Below are 14,739 nucleotides of genomic sequence, written 5' to 3' on the forward strand. Positions count from 1 at the left end.
TTGTTTTTGAGTGCAGTTATGTAACAAAACAAATCTGTTTAAGTTATACTTTCATGATAAAGAGATTGCACTACAGTACTTGTATGAGGTGAATTGAAAAATACTATTTCTTTTGTTTATAATTTTTACAGTGCAAATATTTGTAATCAAAAATAGTAATACAAAATGAGAACTGTACACTTTGTATTCTGGGTTGTAATAGAAATCAATATATTTGAAAATGTAGAAAAACATCCAAAAATATTTAATAAATTTCAATTGGTATTCTATTGTTTAACAGTGCGATTAATCACCATTAATTTTTTTAATTGCAGTGAATTTTTGTGTTAATCGCATGAGTTAACTGCAATTAATTGACAGCCCAATAAAATACACAAATAAAACCTCTAGGATGAAGGTTAGGGTAGATTAACGGATCCAACTCACCACCTCCCCAGCAGATGCAATGATTGGTAGACATCTATCAATAACCATTATCGTTGAAACTCAATGGCTTTCTGATAACAGCGACCTCTTGTTCTCAAAATAGTTCCTGCTGAAATAGTCTCTTTCCCCATTGAGCCTGTGTTTTTCATTGTAGTGATTGTGTGGGCTTTTACTATTTCTAGCAGCACAGCCATTCTAGATTTTGTGAAGACATACAGAGCCAGTGGCATTGTTTTTGGTGAAACGTCTTCTGTGAGATGGAATATTATTATAAGTGATATTTCAAAAATTCTATTTACCTAGGGTGGTTACATGGCCCTCTGATGGGGTGAGCTCCCCACACTAAACCTGCAAGAGCTGAATTGGGCCAACTGGGCCCAATCAGCTAATTAGGTTGCAAACAGGGGAACTTTTAGGCTGCAGGCAGCTAATTAGAAAGCAGGCTCAGCTGTGCATAAACAGGTGACGGCTATATAAAGCCAGGTAGCTGGCCACAGACAAATGCTGCTGGGAAAGGCTGCTCAGAAAGAGCAGTCACACCCTGGGAAGAGAGAGCAGTGTTTAGAGTTGGTACTCCCAGAGATGAGGAGAACCAGGAAGAAGCCCAGGGAAGGGGCTGAGCTGAGGGTCCCTAGACTGGAATCCAGAGTAAAGGGTGGGCCTATGTTCCCCTACCAGTTATTGAGGGCGTGCCATAGAACTGAGGCAGTGAATGAGAAGACTGCCGACTGATCGCCATATTTGGGGTCGGGAAGGAATTTTCCTCCAGGGCAGATTGGCAGAGGCCCTGGAGGTTTTTCGCCTTCCTCTGCAGCGTGGGGCACGGGTCACTTGCTGGAGGATTCTCTGCAGCTTGAGGTCTTCAAACCACAATTTGAGGACTTCAATAACTCAGATATAGGTTAGGGGTTTGTTATAGAAGTGGATGGGTGAGATTCTGTGGCCTGCATTGTGCAGATCAGACTGGATGATCTGACCTTAAAGTCTATGAGACTGCTGATAGCCTGTACGCTGGAATGGGGAATGCCCAGTGACCTGAGTCCTGAAGGAGACGCTAAGGCGCTGCAGACCAGAATCAGCAATGGCATGCAAATTGCAGAAGGGGGTGTCTATCTCAAGATCTAATCCTTGAGTGACCAAGAGGAGGCACCAGGCCAGCAGCGACTGGTGCACCCTGTGACTGGCCCATAGTACCTGAGGACCTCATGTTTTAATGCATTTATTCTCACCACACCCTTGTAAGGTAGAGAAGTGCTATTATCCCCATTTTACAGAAAGGGATCTGTGCTACAGATCCCTAAGTGACTTGCACAAGGTCTCACATGGAGTCTGCAGAAGACCAGGAAATTGAACTCAGGTGTCCAAGGTCCTAGGCTATTGCCCTAACCACAGCACCATACTTCCTTTATCTAGATGAAACTACACATGTGTGTTGCATGGAGTTCCTGGCAGGTTATGGTCTTTGGTAAATAATGGCGAGAAAGCTGGGACTTAAGCTGTGCTGAAGTCTGTTTGCACATCTGTAATTGTAGCTGTGTTCCTTAATAAACGCCTTCTGTTTAAGAGAGACTGATTTCCTATATTATAACAGTTATGAAATATGGACTTGAAGCACTGCAATTCCCTCTCTTCACACACACAACCCCCACTGATGGGGTTATCTTCACTGAGAGATAAAGGTGGTTGTCTTTGCTCCATTTTTGCAAAGATTTTACTTCTGACACCATGTGATGCTCAAGAGTACTGGTAAGAGATGAGTTGTGCTCAGCACAGAAGTCCCGAGAGGTGAGGGGGACTAAAGTAGCTTCACATCACTTTTGTAGCTCTGTGATTTTGGGGTAGGCCAGAGGCTGATCCAGCCAAGATGTAAGTTAGGGCAGGTTCAAGGCTAATAATGCTTATGCCCAGCTACCCCCAGCTCTAAGAGGCCATTCAGGCAGCTGGGAACAGCTGAACTCTAAAGACACTACTCTGTGCCATCTGGGGATTCTCCACATAGAGATGGAATTCCCAGTTGGCCAGATTCACCAACTTTATGGCCCTTTTGTACTACTGAAGGGACATAAAGTGGCAGCACTGGAACAGAGAATTAGGCCCTTGAATTCAGGTGATTCAATAATTGAACAATGCGAAATGTTGGTCTCACCTGCTTATTTTGGGAGTGTTAATATGATCAGTAGCTCAGCAGTAGTGGTTAGTGGCAGCCAGCCCTCCTGTCCACAGCTCCTGGTTGCCACTTACTCTAGTTTGTGGGGAAAGCAGGGAAATGGCCTGGTGGCTTCAGTTCCCTTCCATTGATCTGTGCAGAGCACAAGAGAGACTGGCAAGCTGCTGCAAAGAGACTATTGAAGAATATACCCACAGCATTGAGAGGACACTTGTCAGAGCTGTTTTCTTAACATCCTATATCCAAAGCCACTCGTAACTACAGAACATTTCTGTTTCTATAAACTGAATATAAAAAGAGTGAAACAACTTTTGAATGTGGCTAAATTAAGAAACAGACAACATTGCCAATTTGGAGATCATTTAATGATGCATTAGGGGGCAGATTAGTAGGTGGGATGCTAAATGAAGCAACCCAAAAGGCTTATTGACTGAAATTGATATGACCCTAAATTGTACAATGGTAATTGCTGTGTCAATGAAAACAGCTACTAAATATGCCAGGGAGCTACAACAGTAGCAAGCAATCTGTACAGTAAATAAAGTGGGGTCAAGCATAAATAACATGAAGAACACTCAAAGACTGCTTTTGTTGCAGGGAACAGTCTTACAATGAAGATTAGTGTTAGTTCAAGGACAAACCCCAACAAATTGGGGTTGTACACAGCAAATGTACAGGTCAGTGCAAAAAGCAAAATCGCCACCTCAGGAGGGCAATACCAGAGGATTTATGATTGTACTCTACAAGCTGATGAATGTGGAGTTCACTGAGAATATTGCAGCATCTCTACAGCTGTCTCATGTAGAAAACGGTCAGCAGAGAGATTTGGGGGTTTATTTATAAGTGAAGACAATAAAACTTTGAAAGTATCTTGATATAGGATCTTGTATAAAGGTAATTACACAACAAAACTATCGAGACTATTTAGAAGTAAAGATGCAATAAACCAAGGTGCTTCTGAAGACATATACTTGAGAAATCTGAATTCTCCTGGACATTATTGTAATGAAAGTAACATCTAACTGTAAACAGGATATGCTAAACTTCTGTGCTGCGAAGTCAGTGGGTCATGTGATATTTGGTAGAGAATGTGACACAGTATGTTCCTCAATGTTCCTTCCTGGGAATGGTCAGCAAGCATGTGGACAAGGGGAATCCAGTGGATATAGTCTATTTAGATTTTCAGAAAGCCTTTGACAATGTCCCTCACCAAAGGCTCTTAAGCAAAGTAAGCTGTCATGGGATAAGAGGGAAGGTCCTCTCATGGATTAGTAACTGGTTAAAATATAGGATACAAAGGGTAGGAATAAATGGTCCATTTTCAGAATGGAGAGAGGTAAATAGTGGTGTCTCCCAGGGGTCTCTACTAGGACCAGTCCTATTCAACAGATTCATCAATATTCTGGAAAAAGGAGTAAACAGTGAGGTGGCAAAATTAGCAGATGGTACAAAACTATTCAAGATATTGAAGTCCCAGGCAGACTGCAACGAGTTACAACAGGATCTCTAGGATGCCTAAGTAACAAAATGGCAGATGAAATTCAATGTTGATAAATACAAAAGTAATGCACATTGGAAAACATAATCCCAACTATACATATAAAACGATGGGGTCTAAATTAACTGTTATCACTCTAGAAAGAGATCTTGGAGTCATTATGGGTAGTTCTTTGAAAACATCCACTTGATGTGCAGCAGCAGTCAAAAAAGCTGACAATCATTTAAAAAGGGATAGATAATAAGACGGAAAATATCCTTTTGTTTCTATATAAATCCATTATATGCCCACATCTTGAATACTGCATGCAGATGTGGTGGCCCCATCTCAAAAAAAGATATATTGGAATTGGAAAAGGTTCAGAAAAAGGCAACAAAAATCATTAGGGGTATGTAATGGCTTCAGTATGCAGAGAGATTAATAAGACTGGGACTTTTCAGCTTGGAAAAGAGATGACTTGGGGGAGATATGATTGTGTTCTATAAAATCACGACTGGTAAGGAGAAAGTGAATAAGGAAGTGTTAGTTACTTCTTCTCATAACACAAGAACTAGAAGTTACCAAATGGAATTAATAGGCAGCGGTTTTAAAACAAACAAAAAGAAGTATTTTTTTCACACAACACACAGTCAACCTGTGGAACGCTTTGCCAGAGGATTTTATGAAGGCCAAGACTATAACAGGGTTAAAAAAGGAACTAGATAAGTTCATGGAGGATAGGTCCATCAATGGCTATTAGCCAGGATGGGTAGGGATGGTGTCCCTAGCCTCTGTTTGCCAGAAGCTGGGAAGGAGCAATGGCATGGATCACTTGATTACCTGTTCTGTTCATCCCCTTTAAGGCACCTGGCATTGGCTACTGTTGGAAGACAGGATACTGGGCTAGATGGACCTTTGGTCTGACCCAGTATTGCTGTTCTTATGTTCTTAAGAGGGAGCTATTCCTGAATTTTATAAAGCTCATCCAGCAACTTTTGCCATATGTCCAAAGATAGAGGTAGAATGTCACCTCTTTACAGGACTCTGGAATTATATACAAGATTAATGGGAGTGAATGAAGCACATCTACAGTGCCAGTAATGAAAAAGGGTGGGGTGGTCCATGTCTGTGGTGATTTCAGCATTACCATTGACCCAGTATTGCATGTAGATCACTATCTTGTTACCTAGAATACAGGATATATATATGCCTTATTAGCTGGTAGTAAACATTTGTCCAAGATCATCCTAGCCAAAGCCTATCTGCAAATAGAGACTGAAGACAGTAACAAGAAATCCCTCATGATTAACGCACACAAGAGCTCACCACTATAACAGGCTAGTATTTGGAATAGCATCTACACCTGCTATTTGAGTAAGGCAACAAATGGGTATTACAGGATATTCCTGACCCTTGGTGTTACTTGAACAATAGACTGGTCTTGGGAACTAATGAAGAAGAGTACGTTGAGACCCTCCCAAAGGTACTTGCAAATCTGTCTTGAGTATGGTCTTGGAGAGAACAAGGGAAAATATGACCTTTTCAATTATTCAGTTGTGTATTATGGCTATACCATTGACAAAGATGGTTTGTATAAATCTCAGAGAGAGTTGAAGCTGTTCTTGAGGCCCCCAACCATAAAATGTGACACAATATGTTCCTCTATGTTTCTTTCTGGGAATGGTCAGTTACTATCATAGGGTCTTGCCTAACATAGCTACAATGTTACATCCTCTAAAAGAACTGTTGCATAAGGGACGAAAATGGTGTTGCTCCATACAGTGCAACAAGGCTATTGATGAGGGAAAAGCCTGTAACATCTGAAAGCATCCTTACATACTACAATGTATTTTTACCTATAAGTTACTTTGTGATACTTCCCCTTATGGAATAGGAGCAGTACTTACACAACTAATAGAACATCATACTGAAAGGCCTGTTGCCTTGACTTCCAGATCTCTAATCTCTGCAGACTGCAACTAGTTTCAAATTGATAAAACTCTGAGTTTACTATGGGGAGTTAAAAAGTTTCAGCAATATCTGTATGGGAAACGATAACTCAGTGGTTTGAGCATTGACCTGCTAAACCCAGGGTTGTGGTGAGTTCAATCCTTGAGGGGGCCATTTAGGGATCTGGGGCAAATCAGTACTTGGTCCTGCTAGTGAAGACAGGGGCTGGACTCAATGACCTTTCAAGGTCCCTTCCAGTTCTAGGAGATAGATATATCTCCATATATTATTTAATTTCAGAAAGGGGAACTACACAAAATCAGGGAGGTTAGTTAAACAGAAATTAAAAGGTACAGTGCCAAAAGTAAACACCCTGCAAGTTACATGGAAACTTTTTAAAGACACTATAGTAGAAGCTTAACTTAAATGTATACCCCAAATTAAGACTTGTAGTAGGAGATCCAAAAAAGTGAAGCAGGTTTAAAACAAAAGAAAGTGTTTCTTCAAACAATGCATAGTCAACTGCTGGAACTTTTTGCCAGAGGATGTTGTGAAAGCCAAGTCTATAATAGGGTTAAAAAAAGAACTAGATAAGTTCATGGGGGAAGGTCCATCAGTCAGGGGCGGTGAGTTGTATGGACCTGTGGTGCCCGGGCTCAAGCAAATTCAGGGCCCAGGGGGCCCAACTCCACCAATGTTCGGGGCCTGGTCTCTCCCCCTGGTCACCTGCCTCCCTCACATGCCTCTCCCGAGTGTCCCTGCCTGCTATGGGCAGCAGGAGGCTGACCCCTGCATTTCCGCACTGTGCTCCCTCAACTGCCACTGCTGGCCATGAGGGAGTTGTGGGGGTGGGGGGCTGGCTGAGGCAGCTGCTGTGCCTGCGGAGGGAGGAGGGAAGGAGGTACATGGCAGCCCTGCCCCCTCTGACAGGGGACTCTGAGTTGACTCCAGGGGGGGGGGCTGCTGCCGGCGGAGAGAGGGCTGGGGGAGTCCTCTCTGGCCCCCTGCCCCAGCTCCAAGGCAGCTTGCAGCACTGCAAACTCCTCATTCCTGGCCCAGCCCCACACTCCTTCCTACACTCCAACCATCTGTCCCAGCCCAGAGCCCGCATCCAGCACCCTCCTGCACCCAGCACCCAAATACCTTTCCACACCCCCTCCTGCACCCCAACCCCCTGTCCTAGCCCAGAGCCCACACCCAGCACCCAAACTCCCTCCCAGAGTGCTCATCCCTCCCACACTCAAATTGTCTCCCAGAGTCTGCACTCCAAACCCACTCCTGCACCCGAACTCCCTCCCAGAGCCCGCACCCCATCCTGTACCCCAACTCCCTGCCCCATCCCAGAGCCTGCACCCACCACCCAAACTCCATCCCAGAGCCCATACCCCTCCCGGAGCCTTAGGCAGGTGGGGGGGCAAAAGGAGGGGGGACTTGGACCCATTCTGGGTACCATCAAAAATTATGCAAACCTGCTACCCCTGCCATCAATGGCTATTAGCCAGGATGGACGGAGAGGGTGTCCCTAGCCTCTGTTTGCCAGAGGCTGGGAATGGGTGACAGGATGGGTCAATTGATGATTACTTGTTCTGTTCATTTTCTCTGTGGCACCTAGCATTGACCACTGTCAGAAGACAGGATACTGGACTAGATGTGCCTTTGATCTGACCCAGTATGGCCGTTCTTATGTTCTTACACATCAACAAGCTTTTAAACGTAAGTTCCAAAGGAGATTCTTTCTGTCTCTCAGTGACACCTATTGAAAATACCAAGCCTACAATACAGCCACAGACAATGACTTGTGATAGTGCTAGTGAGTCTCATGTCCCGGTTTCCACAAGTGAATCCAACACTACAAAGCAGGAAGACATTGCTGATACAGCTACACCAGAAAATGCAGATGCTCTTCCATATGTTGTTCTGATGCCTTTGAGACGTATCCAGTGAGAAGCCTTAATTTGTAGTATGTTGTATATTTAGAGAGAATAGTTTTAATAGTAATGGATTTGTAACTTTTCATATATCTTTTTACATTAAAGGAGGAGTATGTGGTCTATAGAAATAGGGTACTTTGCAGAGTCTCACATGGTACTCACCTTGTTCTGTTTTTTAGAGACCAACAGGACCCAGGCAGAGCAGTAATATGTATGCAGATGGGCTTTGCATGTTTGTGTATATTTAGTAAACATAGTTACTTGAGACCCAACTGAGCCCATGTGGTTTCTTCATATTGCTTTTGTGAAAAGATCAATAGACTCAGCACTACTTAGGTATAGGAATACTTTTAAGCAATGAGACTGCTCACATAAGTAAAACTAATATATGTAAGTGGCTTCAGGATCAGGCCCATAGTTAAGCATATATGCTCTGTTAAGGGCACTTGATGGCCTTTTGGGGGATGAGGAGCCAAAGGAGACCAAATATTGGTCAGTCAAACAGGCTTGTCTCATCCTAATATATATCTTTGTCCTGCATCCTAAAAGAGGAGATCCAATTTATGGTGACCGATCTGATGTGCCAACCACTGGTTGTTGTACTCTATGCTGGGATCACTGGGTGAAGTCTCTGGCCTGTGTTATGTAAGAGATCAGACTCAAAATGTTCTGTTCTGGCCTTAACATCTATGGATCTGATCTTGGTCCCATTTAAATCAATGAAAATATTGCCATTGATTTGAATGGGAGCAAGTTTGGGCCCTTTGTATCTACAAATTTTGCTTTGTCCATATTGTGATAGTGTCAGAATGGTGGTGGATCATGCTTAAGAATACAATATCATGGTGTTGTGAAGCAGCATTGCAGTACTACTATATGTCTTGCAAGTCAAATACAGAGCAAAAAGAGGACGGGCAGTGTTATTACCCTATCTTGGACTTTTTTCATGATGTCTTGACCTTGGCCTCATTTAATGTGGAATTATCTTAAATTACATGTGTATTTATTTGGCTCATTGCAGCCTCCTTCTGAAAGTTCATACCCGGAGAGGCCTTCCTTGACATGACTGAACAGGCCAGAACCCTATCCACTGGAGTCAGAATGAAGCATGTCTAATATTAGATCTATCATCCACAACTATATTTTAAATCCTCATTCAATAGCATGATTTCTCAGTGGATTTCCTATCTAGTGGCAGCTGGTATCTTCGATTAGAAAATTTCAGGAGGCTAAGTTTTCTACAAGAGAGACTCACTAGCACTCTTACAACAGTAAACACAGAGTTTCTCCAATATCAAACATACATGACTAACTTGTAATAAAACAGCATATTCTCAGATTGGAGAAGTGGACCTTGGACCACGCCCTAAGGTTACCAGATAGGGACTTGGCAGGAAACACAATGTCAATATGTTGTTAAAACCTGAAATGCTGGCTAGTGCTACCACCTTGAGATCTTATGCACAAGTATTCTGAAATTCAATAACACAGATATTCAGATCATTGCAAAACAAACAAACATGCAAACTCCTAGGTTAACACAATATAATGGCTGAACACCTATATGCAAAAATTTTAAGGAATGGTCCCTATTGCACCAATAACTCTCTCCAGCTGCCTTTCTCTTGTTTGTACATGGTGACAAGGTTTCCACCTTAAAATTACATACATAGATATGGTCTCTGATATTTCAAGCACTTACCAATAAAGGCACAACTGAAATATACCACAATAGCCTAACTCGAATACTTTGTGGTTTGATATCTTATTCCATTCTAGGATCTCAGAGCTTAATAAACATTTAATGAATTAAACCTTACAATTAGAGAGCTGGTTGGGATTTTTCCATTTGAATTTTTTCTAATTAAAAATTAAATTTTCAAATTAAACTTCCACAAACTCTTGTTTCCCTCTTCCCCCCTACCCATCAGAAAATTATTCCTAGACTCTGCAGCTCCAAGACTCCTTGGGAACCCTGCCAGACTCCACCCCTCCCATATACAATGGCTTAGCCCCCATGTGCGGTTAGAAAACTGCACCTCACAAATAGGAATATTAGTGACTGTGCCGCTTCTGCCTGTCCAAGAGGTCTGGCAGAAACTGTCTCCCCAAGGCAGCATGTTTGCTGGGGCTCTCAGTGCTTCCAGGTTCTGTGGCTTCTCAGCAGCCTGTGTTGACCAGTGGAATCCCTTGTTCCCCAGGTTGGGCAGCTAGGGAGCTGAATTCTCCAGCTGCCAGGGCTCTCTGGCTCTCTTGCTGGCTGGCTCCTCAGACTATCTGGCTCCTGGGCAGCTTGGGATACTGACCAAACAGGGAGTTTGGCAGCCTGTCTGCCCACCAGATATGCAGCCATGGAGCCTTGTGAGCTAGATACTTGTCCACCTACCCACCAGGCAAGCAGCTGACAAGGTGAAACATTTCCCAAAACAGTATTTTTCCAGCCTTCCCTCCCGTTCCCATGAAAAATGGCAAGGTATTCTTGATTTTTGTTGTGTTCCAATTTGGAAAAGAAAAAAAATTCAAAATCTCAAAATTTTTCATGGGAAGGAAAATCCTCTTTCCCCCCACAGCTCTACTTACAATAGTTCTGTTAGAGAGCTTGGGGTGTAAATACAGTTATCCCCAATTTTGGATGTGAAAACATCTGTTAATTGACACACTCAACATCTCAAGCAAGTCTGTGTCAGAGCTGGAAACAGAAACAAAGGGATTCATTCTGAAATCACACTGATCCCATGATTTATATGGAGTTACACTGGGTTTACAATGGCGTTACTGAAAGCAGAAGTAGGTCTCTGATCTTCTGACACCCAGACCTGCGCTCTGAAAAGCTAAACTGAATTAAAGTGCTACAATTCCATTTACAACCAGGAGATGCCATCTTTTTGGCATTCAAGCAACATTCTTTCCTCCTTTTGAGTTTGCATGTTTATTATTAATATGAATGGTGCAACCATTAAATTGCATTAAATATTAAAAGAGTAATTTCTAAGTTGAAAACCAAATGCTAAAGCTTGATTCAGAAGAAATGAGGAACCAAAGGAGTTGTAATGTGGTCAGCAAGGGCTTTTAACAATATATCAGAGGAAAAAAGAGCGAGATACTTGTTTACCCGCAGACTATGGTTTTGGTGATTCTTAAAATAAACGTTTGTCCTTTACCATTAATATAATGGCTCTTCTTGTGTACCCCTATCTGCACTGGGTGTTTCCAAATTGAGTTTGTGTGAGTTTGAAATGAGGCTGGGGTCTTGCAAAGACTCACACACATTTAACTTCAAATGTGTGTGTAAAACTCCAAGATTGGGGCCCAGATCTCTAAAGAGCTTGAGACCAGATTGTCTGAGAAAGTGCCACTCTCCTTTTGCCATATGACCACAGCTGAGTTCAGCTGAGATGCTTGACCTCCCTCAATATAAAATGAGAGATGCTGGCAGAGTTTACTTTGTCAGGACCCCTCTGTTTTTTAATTTGCTCCCCACCTTGTTGGAAACAGCCCAAATTTGCTGGCCATAAGATCTCCAGATTTGTATGTGCTCTATTTATTAGACCATAGATGCTTCCTGGGATTTAATGTCAGGATTTTAGTTTCCTAAACCTCTTACTTGAAAAAAATAATGAAAATAGTGGGATAAAAATGTTCTCATTTTGATGGACAAGTGGATGAAATACTGTAAGCAAAGGGAAATAATAAATGTCAGCATAATGAATTGGGGGAAGGTGTTTACGGAGTATAGCAGGGAACAGTATAGGGTCCAGTCTTTTAACATCTTCATCAGTCAGAACATCTCCGCTAGTCAGAACATCATATAAGCAGTATGCTAATTAAATTAGACAGATACAGTGGTGAGTGCAATATAAATACCTTGACAGACACTCAGAGCAAATATTAAACTGAGAGGGATTGCAATTGCTAACAAGGACAGAAAATTAATACAAAGGGACTTCTGAGTGATTAGAAACATAGTCAATAACAAGGGTATTCAGCTTGGAAAAATGCAAGATACTACATCTGGTGAAAAGTGATCCAGTATTTAATGGGAGGGAGAAGCTCCTCAGGCAATAATTCTGAAAGAAGCTGGAGTATATAGAAGGCTGCAAATTAGATCTCCTTTGCAATTTGCCAGTATAAAAAGTTTTAACTTGCATACTTAGAGGAATCACATCATAGACTAGGGAGGTGATCGTTCTTTTTTCTATAGCTTTGGTGTGACTGCACTGGGATTTTTTAATTAGAAATCTGGAAAGGTGATATTGAGGAAAAATAAGCTATTGTAATGCACCTGCTGGCTCGTTACTGGGCATTCTTACCACTCAATTCACCATCCATCCAGGAGAGGGCTCCGTGATCCCTCCGGCACAGGAAAGAAGTGCTACTTGAGGGGATGAGATTCACAGAGAGGTAGAGATGCTTAGTGAAAGGATGAGCAGCAGGCCTGAGGGTACGTCTACACTATGGGATTGTTCCGATTTTACATAAACCGATTTTATAAAACAGATTGTATGAAGTCGAGTGCACGCGGCCACACTAAGCACATTAATTCGGTGGTGTGCATCCATGGTCCGAGGCTAGCATCGATTTCTGGAGCATTGCACTGTGGGTAGCTATTCTGTAGCTATCCCATAGTTCCCGCAGTCTCCCCCGCCCCTTAGAATTCTGAGTTGAGAGCCCAGTGGCTGATGGGGCAAAAATCATTGTCGCAGGTGGTTCTGGGTAAATGTCGTCAGTCATTCCTTCCTCCGGGAAAGCAACGGCAGACAATAATTTCGCGCCCTTTTTCCCTGAATTGCCCGGGCAGACGCCAAAGCATGGCAACCATGGAGCCCGTTCAGCTTTTTTTTTACAGTCATCGTGTACTGGATGCCGCTGACAGAGGCGATACTCCAGCGCTACACAGCAGCATTCATTTGCTTTTGCATGATAGCAGAAATGGTTATCAGTTCTGTACCGTCTGCTGCCGGTGTAAATTGGCAATGAGATGATGGTTATCTCTCATTCTGTACTGTTTGCTGCTATCATGGGTGCCCCTGGCTGAGGTCGGCCGGGGGTGCAAAGGCAAAAATGGGAATGACTCCTTGAGTCAATCCCTCCTTTATGGTTTCTAAAAATAGAGTCAGTCCTGCCTAGAATATGGGGCAAGTGTACTAGAGAACCAGTGTATCAGAGACCACAGCTGCTCCATGCCAGATCCCGCAGAAATGATGAGCTATATGCCATTCATGGGGGGTGCCCCTGCAACAACCCCACTTGTTGCTTCCCTCCTCCCCCAACCTTCCTGGGCTACCGTGGCAGTGTCCCCCCCCATTTGTGTCATGAAGTTATAAAGAATGCAGGAATAAGAAACAGTGACTTGTTAGTGAGATAAAATGAGGGGGAGGCAGCCTCCTGCCGCTATGACAGTCCAGGCAGGACATTAAGCGGTGCGGGGGAGAGAAGCCCAGCATGCCGCTGCTATGACAGTCCAGGCAGGACAGAATCTTTTCTTTACACAGGAAAGGGAGGGGGCTGATGGAGCTCAGCCCCCAGTTGCTATGATGAGGATGGTTACCAGCCATTCTGTACCATCTACTGGGAATGACCGAGAATCATTCCTATTTTCACCCAGGCGCCCCCAGCCAGCCTCACCTGAAGCCAGCCAGGAGCTCTCACAGGTTCATAACAAAGACAGCTACCAGTCCTACTGCACCATCTGCCACCAGGCAGGGGAGAGGAGTGGATACTGCTCTTCACTGCTGCAGGATCGCGTCTACCAGCAGCATTCAGTAGACAGGGTGACATTGAAAGAAGTCAAGAAAAGATTTCTTTCCCTTTTCTTTCACGTGGGGGCGGAGGGAGTAAATTGTCGAGCTATACCCTGAACCACTCCGGACAATGTGTTTGAACCTACAGGCATTGGGAGCTCAGTCAAGAATGCAAATACTTTTCGGAGACTGCTGAGGACTGTGGAGTCCTAGCTGGAGTCCTCAGTACCCCCTCCCTCCCTCCATGAGCGTCCATTTGAGTCTCTGGCTTCCCGTTACGCTTGTCACGCAGCACTGTGTAGCCTGTAGATTTTTTTTTTTCAAACGCTTAGACATTTAGTCTTCTGTAATGGAGCTCTGATAGAACAGATTTGTTTCCCCATACAGCGATCAGATCCAGTATCTCCCGTACGGTCTATGCTGGAGCTCTTTTTGGATTTGGGACTGCATTGCCACCCGTGCTGATCAGAGCTCCACGCTGGGCAAACAGGAAATGAAAATCAAAATTTTGCGGGGCTTTTCCTGTTTACCTGGCCACTGCATCCGAGTTCAGATTGCTGTCCAGAGCGGTCACAGTGGTGCACTATGGGATACCGCCCGGCGGACAATACCGTCGATTTGCGGCCACACTAACCCTAATCTGATATGGTAATACCGATTTTAGCGCTACTCCTCTCGTCGGGGAGGAGTACAGAAACCGATTTAAAGAGCCCTTTATATCGATATAAAGGGCCTCGTAGTGTGGACGGGTACAGCGTTAAATCGGTTTAACGCTGCTAAAATCAGTTTAAACGCGCAGTGTAGACCAAGCCTGAGACAGCAGTCTGGGAGCAGGCTATGAAGGGAAGCTGAATATCAGGCAGCCTGGGTGCCTGCCTGGAGGCCCAAGAGTAGGATACAGGCATCCCCTCATGGTGCCAGAAGGCACCTGGACTTTGTTACCTTCACACCCCTGTCTAGATTGCCTCAACTAGTTGGGTTGCTGAATGTTCTGCTTATCTTTTGCTGTTTGTTAGTTGAAACCGTTAAGCAAGTGTCCCTGGCACT

This window comes from Gopherus evgoodei, chromosome 1, assembly GCF_007399415.2.
Source record: "Gopherus evgoodei ecotype Sinaloan lineage chromosome 1, rGopEvg1_v1.p, whole genome shotgun sequence".
Lineage (NCBI taxonomy): Eukaryota > Metazoa > Chordata > Testudines > Testudinidae > Gopherus > Gopherus evgoodei.